General features: G+C 37.2%; 1 protein-coding gene and 1 long non-coding RNA gene across 3 annotated transcripts in view; one reads left to right on the forward strand and one right to left on the reverse strand.

Annotated features, from left to right (window-relative positions):
* Positions 1 to 15,054, reverse strand: part of FGF12 (fibroblast growth factor 12) — a 585,431-nt gene that overhangs the window by 273,310 nt on the left and 297,067 nt on the right. The window lies entirely within an intron of this gene.
* The window catches only part of LOC119625619 (uncharacterized), a 51,131-nt gene that overhangs the window by 12,808 nt on the left and 23,269 nt on the right, over positions 1 to 15,054 (forward strand). Inside the window, exon 2 of the long non-coding RNA XR_005241784.2 lies at positions 3,647 to 3,742. This is a non-coding gene — a long non-coding RNA (uncharacterized lncRNA). The remainder of the gene's footprint in view (positions 1 to 3,646; positions 3,743 to 15,054) is intronic.

A 15,054-nucleotide genomic window follows, 5' to 3' on the forward strand; every position in this document is an offset into this window, starting at 1 on the left:
CTGCCTGATTCCCCTTCGCCTTCTGCTGTGAGTGAAAGCTTCTTGAAGCTCTCCCCAGAGACAGATGCTGGTGCCATGCTTCTTATACAAACTACAGAATCACAAGCCAAATAAACCTCTTTTCTTTATAAATGCCCAACCTCGGGTATTCGTTTTTAGCAACATCAAATGGGCTACTACACTTAATTATTGGCAAAAAGAAAGAAATACTTAAATCTCAGTACACACTCACAACTCATCATATAATATCTTTGATTTCATTTTTTTGGGAAGAAAAAGGAGAATCACAATTTGGAAAAACTCAAAACCAATTGGAGAAAACTGACTACAAACTGGAAAAAAAAAGTCTTACAAAGTGTTTTATCAATGAAATGCTACAGAACGCAATGAAGAGGGTGGAGAGATATTCAACAAGAATCAACAGTGGCCACAACATGCATGAAGTTAGGAGCGTTGAAAGGCAACCATCCCATTTCCTGCTTGACAATGTTTAACTAACTCCATGCACAGTATTATCTTTAAAAGTAGAAAGCAGGCATGCGCTCCACCAGTAGGTGAGAAAGTTGAGTGACCACAGAAAGGTCACTTAACCTCTGTACATCAATTTACTCATCCATAAAATGAGAAATTGTTAAAAGAATAACCAATGATCTTTATGATTTAAGTCCTTTAATGAAGATTACTTTGGGAAGATTACTTCTGGAACCACGTGTGACACTCAGTTTTAGAGATTCTAAACAATAAGGAAAAAAAGTATATAGTCTAAAGCACCCAAGTATTTTCAATGTGACTGCTTACTTGAAAAAAAAAAAAATGACTTTAGTAGCTGTAGCAAAGATTGTCAGCATGGAACACTATGCAGCCATAAAAAAGGATGAGTTCATGTCCTTTGCAGGGACATGGATGAGGCTGGAAACCATCATTCTCAGCAAACTGTCACAAGAACAGAAAACCAAACACTGCATATTCTTACTCATAAGTGGGAGTTGAACAATGAGAACACATGGACAAGGGAGGGGAACATCACACACCAGGGCCTGTCGGGGGATGGAGGGCCAGGGGAGGGATACCATTAGGAGAAATACCTAATGTAGGTGACGGGTTGATGGGTGCAGCAAACCACGATGGCACATGTATACCTATGTAACAAACCTGCACGTTCTGCACATGTACCCCAGAACTTAGAGTCTAATCATAAAAAAAAAAAGAATAAATGACTCATCTCAACGAAACTCTCTTGAAGCTGCTAAGTTCTCCAATTTTAGTTCAATTGGAATTCCGCTATCTCTGAATAAGTGGTGCTGGTGGTGAAGGAAAGAAGTATGAAGATGTCTGTTAACTGTGGAGATGGCCCAAAACAACATAAAGCTATCCCTATCATAGTTGGACTTCAAAGGTTTTTGCTTTAGTTTTTTTTTTTTTTTTTTTTGGCTTTTGGCTTTTGGTATTTTTTTTCCTGTGTACAATTTCTATATAGATAATAAATCTTAGATAACTGTTGATGAACAGTTTTGTAATAATTTGGATAAAAGAATGAGGTAATTCTACAGTGAGGAGAGTCAACAGAGGAAATATATTCTAATGGACCTGTTTCTAGCCTGACCTGAATTTTTATTCTGATGTTACTTACTCAATATAGAACCTTGGACAAATTATTCCTCTTTTTTGGTCTCTATTTCCTTATTCTTAAAATGAGATTAGCCAGATGATTGCTAAGGTCTCTTTCTACTCTAAAATTCTATGACTCTAAATATAGAGCTCACCAACATCATATTACTTAAACAAAACAAAGTAGGAAGCATTTTCTGTTATCTTCCAAAGTAACTCCAGAGTAGTTAACTAAAGTGAAAAGAGCATTGGTTATCCTGCTTTCCCTAGGCCATTGGCTAGATTCCCTCAGTCCCCAGAAGAACTAAACCTGACTCATTATCTTGTGCCATAAAGCACTTCTCTGTAACTGGATAAAGGCAATAATATTTAAAGCAAACATTTTTTCGAGTGCTAAGCACTTATATGTATCAACTTATTATCACAACCACCCTATTACATTGGTATTATTGTCAACATGTAAACAGAGGAACAAAAAAAAGTAACATGGTTAAGGTTATACAGCTATCAAAGGGAATGGCCATGATTTGAACTCAGCAAGTTTGGGTTCAGCCTCTTACTAATGGATGAATCACCTTTCAGTTCTGTGGTCCCAGTGTAGTGGGGGAGGAAGGGTGCTAGTTCTGGTGCTAGTGATGGCTATGATAGCTCTTCTTTTTTATTCTCTATGAAAAGAAAGCACGTGGCTGGGCAGGGTGGGAAAACCCGATGTGAATGAAAATCTTCTAAGTAAGCCTTGACACTGACAGCTCTGTGAGTTTATCATTCTAACTGAGCCCTGTAATCGCACAGCATCTCACGTCCACTTCCTCGAAAACTGTGAGTAAGACTTAATCCTGCTTCTGAAGCAGAATCAGGCCTAAATGTGTGGCTCACTAATTTTCTTCTTTGTTAGAGAGCCCCCTGTTGCATAATTTGTGTAATGAAAGTATGTATAGTTTTGCTAACCAATTCTCCTGGAGCCACTAAAATGTGTGAGTGTTTTTAGAAATTATATGGGCAATATGCATAAAATACCAACCTCTGATTTTCTTTTTGGAGTATTCAATCTAAGGGAGCCATTTTCTAAGTATGTATCTAGAAGAGCAACTTCACACAGCATTAAGTCGCTAAGTTCTCGGGTTTTTCGTTCTCATGTATAACTGCTGTTAGCTTATTGAGAGCGCCTGGGCAAAGAGCTTAAACTTTTTGTTTCTTAAGATCATTTCCAAAATGAATACAGCAGACTCTCATGATAAAGACTTAGATGCAAAGATTTAGATATGGAATCACCACATACAATACTTGAAATGGAAAGAACTTTAAGAATTATTCAGGCTTATGCCCTCATTTTAAAGATTATGAAATTGAAGACTGAGAAAGGTGCAATATGCTTTAGGTCACACAGTTCTTGGTAGCTTAAGCAGAAATACAGCTTAGGCTCCTGATTCTAGCATCAGTGGTTTCTCTGGTGTAAGGTTTAATTTTTCTATTAAAGACTACATTTTAGGCTTCTAAAAAAAGTTCTAACAAAAACTAGTATGTACAAAATGACAGTTTATAGAAGCTTCCCATTCAAGCCTCACAACCACTCAGTAAGACAGTTACTTATTATTATCAACATTCACTATATGCCTAATTTATAGCTGCATAAGCAGAAGCTCAGGCTGCTGAGGAAGTGGCCCAAGGTTGCATTAGCATTCTAGTTCTGATCTTTGAAATTTGAAATTCATTTTCTTCTTCGGACCTTTACTTCACCCTGCCCTCTTTAAATTTGTTTCAGGTAAGATCAAATGAATTATAAAATCTTCAAAAAAGTGACTATTAATGCTTTCCCCAAAATGTCCCCAATTAGTTAAGCATTTCTTCACTGGCCACTTCCCCAGATCCTGTTCATCTGACATCTATTTTCAAATAAAACAGGATTCTTTAGAACAGTAGGAATTTCTCACACTGGTTTATTGCATAGGATAAGAGAGTCATAACTATTTTTGTAACCATAGAAGTATCATCAAAATACAGAATTATTTGTAATGCTAATGAGAATTTTCTTCACCAGGTAGTGCTGTTTGCAAAACATCTGGTGTACCATGCCAAAAATACATAGCAGCTGAAAGGCAGGATGCAAACTTTGCCTCAGGATCTTCTCCACCAGGTAATTTCAAGACAGGCGTTGCCTTTAATATATGTTTTAGATGTTGCAGCATCTGATAGTCACATAACTAATTTCTTTAATTAGTTCACCCCCTTGTGCATCTTGCCTTCAAGGATTCAATTAAACACAAAACTTGCAACTTGGTGCTAGGGTATTCATTAACCTGCAAGTTATCTTTTAAAACAACTATAGTCTAGGGAAAACTTCACGAAGATATGAATTTGCCTTTGTCCTGAATATATATAATTGGAATCACATGCCAAAGGAAGAGAGTCTGTAAACAACAATGTTTATTCTTAGCAATAATTCGCCTTACACACACAGAGAGACATACACACAAAAACACACACATATATCTTTACATCTTACCAATTTCTTTATTTACCAATATAAAACTTTGCAATAGACCATGTTTTTTTTATCCCTTCACCAGTCTTCTTGCCTCAGCACTGTATAATTTTATGCATATACAATATACATATATATGCATAAAATATGATACATACTACATACAAGATGCATACAAGGTGAGTTGTCCTGTATATACATATTTGTTGTTTTATATGTATATTGCATATATGTGTGTATAAAATTTTAAAATGCTATGGTAAGAACTAGTGAAAGAGAGGAAGAAAAGCGGTCTCCTGCCAACTTTTTCTACCAAAGCATTTATGTGCTTTTCCTTTTACATCCATCCCTCAGTCATTGGGCACCTACCACACGCCAAACTGCTGATCACATAAGAGACATAAAGAAATAAAATATAATTTCTCTCCTTAGAGCGTACTGTCTAGTGGATGGACCTGGTATTTTATGTAGTAACAGAATGAAGCACATACGAATGAAAGGTAGGCTCTGTGCTGAGATGTTCAGGAGAGAAGGACACTCTTCTCAATTAGAAGGGTCCTTACAAGGTTTCACCATGGAGTGACATGAGAACTGCTCACTTAAGGAAAAGTGGGATGCAGTCTCCCAGGAATAAGTCTGAGAAAGGCCTTCTAAACAGACAGGAAAGGAAAAGCACAAAGGTGCTTCCGCAAACATCAAGGTTATGTCAGGCTGGGGATGTCCTCCAGGGCAGTGACCCTATGTGTCTTACTATCATTTTTCATGTGTCAAACTCATGATTAATAAAATTAAATCAATCAAACAAAACAGTAAATGAATGAACAGTGTTTGGAGAGTGTTAACAGTTTACTAGGTCGAGAAAATAAGACGTGTGGAGATAAATGATAGAAATCATAACAAATCACTAGCGAATAGAATGCATTGCTATGGAATTTGTGCCTCATCTTAAAGGCAACAGAGAGCTATTGAAAGTTTTTTAAGAGAACTGTGATAGAATTTAATCTATACAGTCAAGTACTATTGTAGTTTTTAATGAAAGTAATTGGGTTAAATGTGGTACAACAGAGTAGTAATCAGATTCATTCATTACATTAAAGTTAAATAATATTAAACTAAATTTCAATACATTAAAATTATATGGGGATGACACTGTCTTACTACAACTTTCTTAAATGGATATAAATAGCACGTGAGACAAAGCTCCAAGAGACCAAGTTCACAGGTGTTACACTTACTCTCACCAAGTTTATACCTCTTTACAAATGTTATTGAAAAGTTATCTGTTTCCACAAGTAGAAAAACACATATAAATATCCACAAACTCTCCCACGGCTATACATAACACACAGCAAGGGACAAGTAGTGTAAGACCTGGATTTGGTGTTGCTATTACCATTAACTTGGTCTAAGATCCTGGGTTTTTCCTCCCCTTGCTAGGCTCCAGTTCCCTAATCTATAAAAGGAGGGAGGAAATGGTGCCCTCCATGGTCTGGTTTAGCACTGATAATCTGTGATTCCAACGAGGTCTCTGGAATGGCCTCTGTTAGTCTCCATCCTTAGCACAGCAGGGGGCTAGGGAGTGATGAGCCTCATAGTATTATCAGAGGGAAAAATATCACATCCTTTTCTTTACTCATCTAAAATTGAACAAATACAGGTATAAAGTGAAAACTGAGGCAGGAAGCTACAAGGGAACACTGCATTATGTTTAATGCTACTTTTGAAAATATATTAGGCTTCAAATTTGGAAATCTGTGTAGCTCTTCAAACAGATGTTATATTTTACCCTAGAGATGACCCCATTTTAGATGATGGCAATCCACTATGTATAATAATATTCTTCATCAACTTCCTAAATTACTTGAGAGTTGTAGGAGATAAAAAGTGTAATACAAAAGAAAGATGGTGACACCCCAGTAACTATATTAAGAGCTAGAGAGACTGTGAGCACATTTACTTTTATCCTTAGCTATGTTTGAAAGAGAGACACTTACATAAGTAGTATCAGGATTTAAAAGAACCAACTGTCTCAAGAGTAGAAGAGTGTTTGACTTGTAATCAGAATCCTGATTTTAAATTTTAATTATTTAAGTAAATAACTGTAGAAATGTAGGTTAATTACTAATTTACTGTCTCTCAGTTTGGTAGTCATCTTTGAAATAGAAATAGAAATAAAAATACTTACTGATATGATTATTTTGAGCTACACAAAAATACATTATAGTAATTACTTGGCACGGTTTATGGCACATAGTATGTGATGAATAAATGCTAGCTTTTTTTCCTGGGACTTTTCAATAACATTTGTAGAGCACTATAAGAGTAGAAGAGTGTAGGCTGGGTGTGGTGGCTCACACCTGTAATCCCAGAACTTTGGGAGGCCGAGGCAGGTGGATCATGAGGTCAGGAGTCTGAGACCAGCCTGACCAACATGGTGAAACCTGGTCTCTACTAAAAATACAAAAATTAGCCAGACGTGGTGGCGAGCGCCTGTAATCCCAGCTACTCAGGAGGCTGAGGCAAGAGAATCGCTTGAACCCGGGAGGTGGAGGTTGCAGTGAGCTGAGATTGCCACTGCACTTCAGCCTGGGTGACAGAACAAGACTCCGTCTCAGAAAAAAAAAAAAAAAAAAGAGTAGAAGAAGAAGAGTGTAAGTTGTTTAACACTTTCTCATGATGTATGTAGTAGTGCCAAACATACTCTAGGTTCTCAGTGAACCTAAAACACAGATAAATTTTCAAATTAGCATGAACATTTCAATTTGTAATTTGCATTATCTGGATAGGACAATCTGATGTTAATTCTAATCAATATGGTAGGCATTTACTTCGTTTGGTAAATAAATACAAATAGCGGTAGAGTGGTTTTTACACCATTTCATTTACTGTCCAGCAGTATGTTTCTGGGAAGATGTGTAAAGAGAAAAATTTTTCAAAAGGAGATACTGAGAGGCTCTTGAAGTGCATTCCCTGGTACCGTTCTGACAGAGCATCAATGTCACTAAGACTTGGCAGCAGGGAGCAGGACTCGTCTGTGTGACTTCCAAGAAACACAGAGAGAGCCACTTACTGCAGCCACCAGCAGAGAAGTAGGTATGGAGGACACAGCCTCTTCTCATGCCTGCCGGCATCTGAAACAATATCCTCTTGATTTTGTGTTTGCTTAGATCAGAGTGCAGACTCAAGGCACTCAGGTAACCTGCCACTGAGAATGTCTTAGAACTTCAACTGTGCTTTGCCAACCAAAACCAAAGGATGTTAATATTGTGTAGCAAGTTGCGTCAGGTAGAAAATGCTTTTCTTATTCAAGCCCTTCAAGATCTTTCTCAATTGCAACTTTCTTGTGGTCTCCTAACAGGATTCCCCTCCGCCACCCAAGTCTGAATGTCAAAAGCACTTTCTGGTTTTGCCATAGGTAAAGCAGCTTCCTACCTTGCATTACATTGATTCGTGTCTATCTCCTCTACTTGGCCATGATTTCCTAGAAGGCAGGGAATCTAACTTCCTCCTTCTAGAAACATTCAGTTTAATTAAAGGTGTGTTAGAGGGAAGAGTCAGGAGAGGAAGAAGGGAAGGGGGAAACAGTTCACATGTATGAAAATAAGAGAAATAAATTACTATGTCTGAAAGCAGCCACTCTAATAATGATGTTGATTTTTATACTCCTGGCTTGTCAAACAGATAATTCAGAGAAGTTTCCATTTGAAAAATTAAATAGAGTATCTGGATCCTAAAAAAGAAAAAAGAAAAAACACTGCTTGGGATGTTATTAATATACAAATGATCTAAAATTTGACAGTGACTCTTCTCTTGGATTCTCACAATTGGGCGATGCTTCAGAAGATGGTAGAAGGAAGTCCAAATTTGGGCATAATCCCATACTTCTCCAGACTGGTGACAATGTCAGATTTTGAAACAGTAAAATATGAGAGAAAAAAACTATATATTTTACAAACTAATAGAAAGAAGGAGGGATTTTATGAATCAATTATTCCAGCACCTTAACTTTAGATGAAGCATATGAGGTTGTTCCTTCAAGTATTTCATATGCTTTGAAAGCTCCGTGAGTCTGCACATGGTAATCCTTCTGTCTAGAATTACTTCTCCTGTGTTTGACCCAACTCCATTGCCGTCTTTTCCTTGAAACCTTCTCTCATTCCTCCAGTCAGTTTATTCATCCTTCTTAAAGACCCATGGATCACTTTTATGTACTTTTATTTATACACTGATATATGTTGGCTTTCTCAATTAGATCATGAATTTATTTTGGGCAAAAACTATGTTTACCCTACTCACCCCAAACACGTAGCACAATGCCTCAAAAAAAAAAAAAAAGAGTACTTCACAAATTAATATTGAGTTGAAATACGTAAGTTCACTGGAAGAGATGAGGGAAGAGGACAGCATCAACTTACCTCTTCATGAAGCTTAAGACGTCTGCCCTTATTTATAACAGCCATCACAGATTAATAATTTTAAACTGTAAAGCACACTGGCACCACTTAAAGACTGGCTTGTGAAGGATCACTCAAAGAGCAAGCTGTATTTTGATGGAATGGAAGGAGGAGCTTGTCCTCTATACTACAGTATTTTGGAAAAAGAAGTGGACTGAGAAAAATGCAGTCCTTTCTTTCTTTTCCTAACACTCCCCCTTTTTTCTCTTCTTTCTCCTTGTCTTCCTTTATATGCTCCTCCAGTTTCTCCTTTGCATAAAGTATTGATAGTCATTATCTTAAAAATATTACAAAATCTCTCTGCTTTCTACATGCATTACTCCTTCTCTAGAACTGTGTGCCTGTACTTTACCCAAAAGGCCAGGTGTACTTCGTGATGGCTGCCATGAAAAATAAGAAAAAAGAAAATCTGGTTAGATATTGATGCATTTTTGTTTAAACTACAATGTATGTTACTTTTCATGAGGGTTGGATTACATATTGGTGTTTGTTTGTCTTTGCAAATGAGGTCAAGTGGATAACAATATTTTTGAATTTGAGAAGATATCTTTTAATGCCGTTCTGAAAAAAAAAAATGCAGCTGGTGTATTTTGCTAGAAAAGACTATCAAGGAAGAAAATGAGGTAAAAGGCCCTTAAGATATGTTTTGCAACAAACAAACAAATATACTTCTGTATAGATAGACCAGATGCTTTCTTCAAAGCCACACAGAGTAGATTTTCAATGGTAATAAAATGATTGTCTCTGTTGCCACTATTCTATTTTAGTTAAATAGCATTAGCAATTTTAAGATAAGCTCATTTTGGAAGTATTATAATTACCTTAAGAATTTGGCCTTCTCTTTGCTTGCATATGTTCATAGCAGCATATTCACAATAGCCAAAAAGTGGAAGCAACTCAAATGTCCATTGATGGATAAATCAATAAGCCAAATGTGTGTGGTATGTAGAAACAATGGAACATTATTCAGCCTTAAAAAAAAAACGAGGGGGGAATTCTGTCACCATGGATGAACTTGAGGGCATTATGCCACATGAAATAAACCAGCCACAAAAGGCAAATGCTCTATTATTCTTCTTGTATGAGGCATTTAAAGCATCAGATCCATAGCAGAATAAAGTAGGGTGGTGGTTTCAGGAGCTGGATAAGGGAAAAATGGGGAGTTGTTGTTCAGTGGGTAGAGTTTCAGTTCTGCAGGATGAAAGAGTTTTGGAGATCCATTGCACAACAGGGTACTTAATACTACTAAACTGTACACTTAAAAACAGTGAAGATGGTAAAGTTTATCTGTGTTATCTCAATTAAAAATAAAGAACTAGATCTTCTTTGAAACAAAATGCCTGCAATTATTTCAACCTCACCCCTGCCATTTAGTTTTTGATTCCCACTCTCTAAATAGTTACTACACAATGTACAAATATTTCTCAAAGTAATAAGCAAGTTGGCTAGAAGACATTCAATTCATTTATTGGGGTCCTATTATGCATAAAGTAATGAGTTTGGCCCTGAGATGAAAGGGGGAATGAGGGAAGGCATTTCATCACCGTCAAGAGGGTAGTGCTGGATAGGTCTTAGTGAGCACAGGTAGGGAAGGACATACTCCTATTGATACTGAATACAGCAACCTGCTTCTGTACTATAACCAGTGTATTGGGAGCATAATTGCTATCTGAATTTCTCAATCTTTGAGTTTTTCAAACAATTGGGTCTATGCTCAATATCAACAATTTTTAAATTCCACTGAACTCTTCTCTATTTCAAGAGATACCTGAGGTTTCATGTTAACCTCAAGTCACAACGGAGTCCACCCACTTCCCCCAAGCACCAGATATTATTTTGAAGATATCTTGTAAGCCAAGGAATGAAGGAACAGATGATATGAGTTATCTTGAGAACTCCAACATAAATGAGATCTGAATGGCGACATTACTTGGATCACTCTAACAAAGGCAAAAACGGCCTTTACCACCCACAGCGAATCTCAGAGATAAGCTCGCCCTACTTACACAGGAGCTGGGTTCTGAAAAGAGAAACTTCAGTGGTGCCTGTAAGCAGTTGTAGGTGAAACCTTTCAATTTACAGTTTGTATCAGGTTGATTTTCTTGGAAATCAAAATAGAAAGGAGCTGATTAGATCCTAGCTAAAGGGGAGAAACAAAATAGCTGGAGTCCCTGGTGGTAAAGCTGTATTAAAAAGAAAACGTGTGAAGGAGAATTTAAAAAGCATATAGCACTTTATTCTTATATTTCTATTGCCAATGTGACTAGAAAACTAAAGAAAACCAAGAGACTCCTTTTATACTGTGATTCTACTCCCTGTAATGAAAAATGACAGGGAGACATGGAAAATCAGTTCAAAATATAAAACCAGCTCAATGGAAAACAATTCTGATAGAATCACAGAATCCTGGGGTTGGAAGGTCAAGTTGCCCAACTCAAGTACCAAGTGTTTCTCCAATGATGACTTGTATTATCATAAAGTGTAAAATAGACTTGTATCTAAACTTCGACTTACATAAGCCTTCTATTATCTAGAAATGTTTTTGAAATACTAAACTCAGCATGTCAAATCAGCCTAACTTGTCCCATTGCTTATCAAATAACAGCTGGGATAACAGCATTAACCTTCACCAGGTCATTAAATAGGAAAAACAGGGCATCCTCTCTGATATAGTCTCTCCTTCATGTACCCCAACCACAGCACACATGTATCAATACACACGTACATTATGCTATTTCCACATGTCTTTTTGTCATCTTTTTTCTATTCCCACTGGTAACCCTTTATCCAGGCATTCCATCACCTCTCACCTGGGCAGCACCACATAGACCAGGTCTGCTTACCTGTGGCACCTCCCTCTTAATTCCCATTCTTCAAGGGACTTATTTCAATAACCGTCTTTCAATGTTTACTGACACCAGTTATGTACCAGGAGCTGTCCTAAGTGCTAACAAAGATATGAAAATGAATGATGACTTTTGCCTTTAAGTAGCTGAGAGTCTAATGGAGGTAACAGAACCTAATAAATAAGTGTACTACAGGGCAGAATAAACCAAATGCAATCCTGTTCAAAGTGTTGTGGGAGTATTGATTCATATGAAGGAAGGAATGACAGTAAAGCCAGACCTTAAAGAATAAGAGGCATTCTAGAAATACAACTTAAAATGAGCCTTTCTCTTGCCATGTTTTCAAAAGGTAAGACCATAACTGGCTAGGCACATTGAGGTAGGTATGGTACATGAGAGGTAAGACATGTTCAGCTATTTTCAAAGATAATTTGGATTATGTAAGAGAAATTGTGAAAAGGTAACAACCAAAATAATTTTTAAGTAGAAGAGGTAAAAAGTATGCTATTTACATGAAGAAACATGGAGCAGTTTTAAAAAATCATATTAGCAAATAAAATAAAATACGGGAATAGAATATAGTATGAGAAAATGCGGAATGCAAAACTATACAATACATATAATCTCAATTTCATTTAAAATTGTATATTGCACATATGTATGACAACTTATATATGAGTACATATAAGAAGTATGTTATGTAGATGTGTATAGAGGAAATATGCACTTATACAAATACATAAAGAATGGATGTGCAAACTGCAAATATCCATACTGCTTCTCCCTATTTGGTGATTTATGAAAGATTAAAATTTTCTTCTTTGTATTTGTGTGTATTTTCTACATTTTCTATAATGCAGATTTTACAGTTGTAAAATAGGGTTTACAATGATAACCAAAAACTCATTTCTCCAACGTACACTTGGATAAACAAATAATAATATGTAAGAAGACAAAGCAAGTCTATGCAGAGAAGCTTCTGGACAAGTGAGCACGAAAATGCGTGGTATATGAAGGGGATGTTGTTAAGGTCTATAGCAGCAGAAGCAGCTAGTGAATTACTGCTAACATTAATTTTTTAAGTTTCCACTAGAATACTGGTTTTTTGGTTCCGTTTTTTGTTTGTTGTTTTTGAGACAGGGTCTCACTCTCACACTCAGGCTAGAGTTCAGTGGTGCAATCTCGGCTCACTGCAACCTCCACCTCCCAGGCTCCAGTGATCCTCCCACCCCTGCCTCCCAGGTAGCTAGAACTTCAGGGGTGTGCTACCATGCATGGCTAATTTTTAAATTTTTTGTAGAGATGGTGTCTCCCTAGGTTTCCCAGACTGATCTTGAACACCTGGGCTCAAGCAATCCTCCCACCTTAGCCTCCCAAAGTGTTGGGATTACAGGTGTGAGCTACCACACCGGGCCTCCATGGAATTTTAAGAATGTCTATTCTAATCAAAGAATGGCAGGCCGTGGTAATAATAAGAGGGTCAAGATTCCCATCTTTATGGTACATCACTGTGAAACATACTCTCAGAGGTGAAAAATTGCCAGGGGAAAATGTTAATCCCTACTCAGGAATCCACAAGAGGATCCCTCAAAGATCAACATCATCCAATAAATCTCTCCAACTTCCCTGAGATAACCTTCACTCTCCTCGTGCTTTTGTAGCACCCTGCATAGCCCTGTGTTAGCCTATAAAACTTGGGTTGTAATAATTGCAGTTTATAATATTGTCCCTCAATTATTTCATTTGATCCTCACAGGTGTCCTTACAAGTATTACAGATGAGAGAAACTGAGAGCAAGAAAGTTGAAGTCATTGGTAAATGGAGGCACGGATGCTCAAGTCTCCAGATTCTTATTCAGTGATCTGTCTATTCTACCATGAGGATTCTTATATAAATTATTGTTTAGAACATCTTCCTTATTAATTTTTATTTTATCCACTGCTTTTCATATGGGAAACACAGGAAATATTTCATGAATTAAACTGAAATTTTAAAGATGGACAACTTGAAACTTTGTTGAGAAAGAAGCCTAACATTCAAACTGCACCATATGAATTGCTCTGATTAAACGGGCACATTATGTTTGTAAGATCCTATCCCTTACGAGCGTCAGGACGCATCACAAGGTGATTGTATATTCCATTTGACCTGATGTGGTCAGAGAGGTCATTAAATGCTCTTCTCTGCAGACAGACAATCAATTCCTGAGGCCAGGTGGAATGTTAAAAAGACCAGACTGTCAAGTCAAATAGACACAGATTCAAATTTAGACTCAGCTTCTCTAACTCTGGGCAAATTTCTTGATTTCTCCAACATTAGGTTCTTACTTATGAAAAATGAGATAATCACAACTATCTCAAAATTATTCTAATAAATAAATAAACATAAGTGCATCCTGTTGGTACTCAAAATAATATTGCCCTTCCCTTCTGTTGTACACAGAATTCTAAGATGGCCCCAAGAATCTCATCCCCTAGAATGCACACCCTGTGTAATCCACTCCCCTTCGACATAAGTAGGACTATGAATATGATGAGATACCACTCTCTGGATTATGCTGTATAAGACCCGTCCTTAGCAGATCAGAGAGAGAGTCCTAATGGCCTTAAAGGAGAAATTGTCATGTTGTGAACTGCCTCTGGGAAGGGCCATGGGGCAAGGTCCTGAGAGAAGCCTGTAGGAACTGAGAAAGCATTACTGACATCTAGCAAAAAAAAAAAAAAAAAAAAAAAAAAGGATGTCAGTTGTCAGTCTTGCAACCACAAGGGACTGAATTCTGCCAGCAGCCTGAATGAACTTGCAAGAGGACCTGAGCTCTATGTGAGAACCAACAGCATGGAAAACACTTTGCAGCTTTGTGAGAACCTGAGCAGGGCACCCAGTTAAGCTGTGTCCAGGTTACTGGCCCACTGAAACTGAGCTATGAGCATATGCTGTTTTAACTAACAATTTGTTATGCAGCACGAAAGAACTATTATACTTCCCTAAATGAAATGAGTCAGGGTGGTCTGTAGCATTGGTGAATTCCCTGAGGGTACCACCTAATCTGATTTCCCACACAATTTCTAGGGAATGGTACCCGTCAGATCATCAAACGTGATCAATCTGAGAATCCAGCTGTCATCAATCTTCTCCTACCCCTCGCTCCAACGCACACATATGTTCTATCCAGGGAATTCCTAGAAAGGGCATTGATTCATCATTCTTAGATTCATTCTTTTTGAGAGCACCCCAGGGACCCTAGCACCCTAGTCATTGTGCTGAGAAGACAGAATCACAGTACTTTAGATACAGAATGGTCCTTAAAGATATTTGGCAGTAATCTTGTCCTGATCCTCGTTTTAGATGAAAACAGGCCCCAAGTGTCCTCTTTCACCTCTTACAAATAGTCAACTGCAGAAGGACAAACAAGTTTTATGTGGCCTGAAGCTTAGGTAATTTGGGAAACTCTCCTTAAAGAAAATAATACAAAATTATGAATATCAAGTTACTTACCAGGTAAACATTTACTAAATGTAAGAAAAAGAATTTAGACCAAATCGCACATTTGAACAATTAACATCACAAAATTCAGACACAGCTTTAATACCTTTTCTTTACCATTTTTGTCTGTAAATGTTTTCATCCTATAACACACATGTTACAATATTTTCTATAAAATAGA

Source organism: Chlorocebus sabaeus, chromosome 15 (assembly GCF_047675955.1).
Source record: "Chlorocebus sabaeus isolate Y175 chromosome 15, mChlSab1.0.hap1, whole genome shotgun sequence".
In the NCBI taxonomy this organism is placed as follows: domain Eukaryota; kingdom Metazoa; phylum Chordata; class Mammalia; order Primates; family Cercopithecidae; genus Chlorocebus; species Chlorocebus sabaeus.